Source organism: Zingiber officinale, chromosome 9B, assembly GCF_018446385.1.
Source record: "Zingiber officinale cultivar Zhangliang chromosome 9B, Zo_v1.1, whole genome shotgun sequence".
NCBI classification, from domain to species: domain Eukaryota; kingdom Viridiplantae; phylum Streptophyta; class Magnoliopsida; order Zingiberales; family Zingiberaceae; genus Zingiber; species Zingiber officinale.
The window spans coordinates 56,317,608-56,321,186 of record NC_056003.1 but is presented as its reverse complement, the minus strand read 5'-3'; the positions used below and the strand labels follow the sequence as shown (position 1 = coordinate 56,321,186).

Below are 3,579 nucleotides of genomic sequence, written 5' to 3'. Positions count from 1 at the left end.
ACAAACACATCAATTAGTGGTTTAGAGTTCGAAACTCAGTTGCAACGTATTATTGAAAATTTTTTTCATTAGTCAATCAGGAATCTAAAGTTTGAGACTGCAACGAATTATTGAGATTTTTTTCTCATTAATCAATTAAAAATCTAGAATTCTCTTTAGTCCCACATCTTAGAATTAGCAATACTGCGAGCAGAGAATCTTCTATAAATATCTTGGGTGGATGATGTTAAAAAACATATTTTATTTTTTTGGCTAAGATCAAGTATGATATTAAATTATTTTTTTTATAAGGGGGAGTCTATTACAGTAGCTTGCTACTGGATTTCTCGAGTGTCACCCTAACATTGTATTATTGCATGAGTGTAACACACCCTTACCAAATTTATGGGCATTCTTTTGCCTAAGATTATATTTTTTATGGAGAATCCGTCTCCCAACTAGGCGGAGCGAAGTATAGCTTTGGTGGGACAGTTGCCCCACCTTAATTTTTTATAAGTACCTCTAAAGCTATATAAAATTATAAAAATATTAAAGTCATGCGGACAATATAAAAAATAAAAAATATTTTTATAGGACAATTCTTATATATAAAATGATAAGGATTAAAATTTGATATAAATGAATTTATTTATGAAAATAATAACACAATAATTGATAATTAACAAGGAAATAAGTTTATGCAAATTTAATGAAAATTACAGATTTTTTTTTAGATTTTAAGTATGGTTTATTTATATTTTGTTGGAAAAATGGGTTGGAGATAAAATCTATTTAGAATATAAATTTTAAAATAGGAGTTGATTGAATTAATTTATCTAAGATCTAAATCCAAAAACTAAGTTTCAATTATAATCCATAAGTTCGGCGTCGTCTCCCTCTTCATGAACACGCACCGCCGTCGTCGCGCGCTGGACGCCCGCGGGTTCCAGCGCCTCTGCCTCCCTGGCTGTTGGAGCAGTACGACGGCGATAACACAACCCTCCCTTGAGACCCCACTGTGAGCAACCGACGAGCTGTCCGTTCTTTGCCGATGACTGACAGGACGCTATCATCGCTGACTTGGGCCGTTGTTACTCCGTCTCCTTTACTGCCACTTAGACGTCTTGTGCTGGCTAATGTCCCTTTGCATGAGCCGCTAACGTTGGCTACCGGAAGTCGCTGCCTCACGCTTGGGGGTCTTCAGCGGCGGATTCAAAAATTTAAACATTGAGGGACGATCTAAGCTAAGCGTAGCCAATTTTACATTTGAACAAGGGACGGTATCCTCAATGAAATCCCATAATATTACGGGTTAAACCGCTGACAAAGAGGGACACCCACCGATGCCACCCCATGTGGATCCACCCCTTGGGGGTCTCAAGCAGCAGCTGCTACTGTTGCAATCCCCACCGTCAGGCAACCAAGGCCACTGTTGTGATTGCACAGGCCACAATAACGATCGCGACACCCAACCCATGGTCGGCCACCTATTGCCGAAGTCTAACGTCGGAAAACTATGATTTTGATAAATATAACTGAAACTAATTTTGGTTAATTGATTGTTATGTTAATTAACTTGATTAAGGAGTATAATGTTTGATAATTAATGTTGATTAAAACCTTACGGATTAATTGAGTTAATTTATTCAAACTGTAGGTGATCTTTGGTATAATAATCAATTAAGATATTAATTAATCAAATTAAGAATTTATGGGGTCAATCCAAAGTTAATTAACTTGATAGTTACATGATTAGTTGGCGGATTGAGTTAACAAATTGTTTGATAAGAGATTAATTAATAAATAAATATATGAATTAATACTACAATAAAATTGTACAAAGACAACACCACAAAGACAATGATTTTAAGAAAAACTGTTGTAAATTTGGTAAAAGACAACAGTTTTTGATAAAATCGATGTCTTTGATCTAACAATTACCCCAAAAGATAATTTTAACAACAGTTAGGACAACGGTGCAATGAACCATTGTCAATGAGAATATTTTTACAATGTTTGGAACAATGGTGCATAAATCGTTATCGTTGTGATAATAAAACAATAGTTATAAACTGTTGTCAATGAAATTCTAATCGTTATGTTTTTCCCGCCTCAAAATCCTAAACCAATAAACTCTTAATGACTATACTTCTCCTCACTTTAACTTCGGTGTGACACATCTATCCCTATAACCATTTTGTTGGTACAATCGACCTCTAGGTTTTGATGTTTGATAATATATCTAAGTTTGGTCAATTTGACCAAGGGTTGATCCAAACAGGACTTAATGTTTGGAAGAGAGAAGTCTAGTCAGGACTAGATGACTAGCAAAGGTAAGTCCTAGCCAAAAGATAGGCAGGTGAGAAGTCTACTGAGTGACTAGTCCTAACTGGAGGTTAGGTAAAGTGGAAGTCCTGGTGAGTGAAGTTGGGCCCTAGTGAATGAAGCTAGATAGTGGAAGTCCTAGTGAGTAAAGCTGGGCTCTAGTGAGTGAAGCTGGGCTCTAGTGGTGGAAGTCTTGGTGAATAAAGTCAGACCCTAGTGAGTGAAGCTAGGTGATGGAAGTTCTTGTGAGTGAAGTCGGACCCGAGTGAGTGAAGCTAGATAGTGGTGTTGGTGCAACCTTAGGTCAAGGTTGACCTGGTTGACCAGACTCGAGTTGACTTGACTCGAGTTATGTTTTGATGTTTGACGAGTTATGTTTGACAATGTTTGACGTGAACAGAAAAGTTGTATCTTGATGTTTGACAAGGATACAAGCTTGGGAGATTGTGGGTGCAACCCGTGGTCAAGGTTGACCTGGTTGACCCGAGGTGAGTTGACCTGACTCGGAAAAGTCCAAGCAGGGAGCTTGGCACGGGAAAAGTCCAAGCAGGGAGCTTGGCATGGGAAAAGTCCAAGCAGGGAGTTTGGCATGGTGAAAGGGAGCTTGGCACGGGAAAAGTCCAAGTATGGAGACTTGGCACGGAGAAGTCCAAGTATAGAAGCTTGGCACATGGGAAGTCGGAGAGGGCTCGGTAGCTCGTTCTCCGGACTGTGGTCAGAGAGGGCTCGGGAGCTCGTTCTCTGGACCGGATGGAAGTCGGAGAGGGCTCGGTAGCTCGTTCTCCGAACTGTGGTCAGAGAGGGCTCGGTAGCTCGTTCTCTGGACCGGATGTGGAAAGTCCTGGTGAGTGAAGCCAGGCAGACGGATAAGTCCTGGTGAGTGAAGCCAGGCAGTGGGAAAGTCCTGGTGAGTGAAGCCAGGCAGTGGGAAAGTCCTGGTGAGAGAAGTCAGACAGTTGGAAAGTCCTGGTGAGTGAAGCCAGACAGTTGGAAAGTCCTGGTGAGTGAAGCCGGGCAGATTGGAAATCCTGGTGAGTGAAGCCAGGTGAAAACCCTAGTGAGTGAAGCTAGGTGAAAGTCCTGGTGAGTGAAGCCGGGCAAGGGAAAATTCAGATGGATCAAGGGTGATCGGACATCTGGTGTTGAGAAGGTCAAGTAGGTCAAGGGAGTGACCGGATACTTGACACGAAGAGAAAAGTCCAAGTGGGTCAAAGGGATTGACCGGACACTTGGTGGGGAGTCTTAGCAGGTCAAGGGAGTGACCGGATGCTAAGC

General features: G+C 41.0%; 1 pseudogene; it reads left to right on the top strand.

Annotated features, from left to right (window-relative positions):
• The first annotated feature begins 235 nt into the window (after positions 1-235).
• LOC122026022 lies at positions 236-376 on the top strand (annotated as a pseudogene).
• The last annotated feature ends 3,203 nt before the right edge of the window (positions 377-3,579 follow it).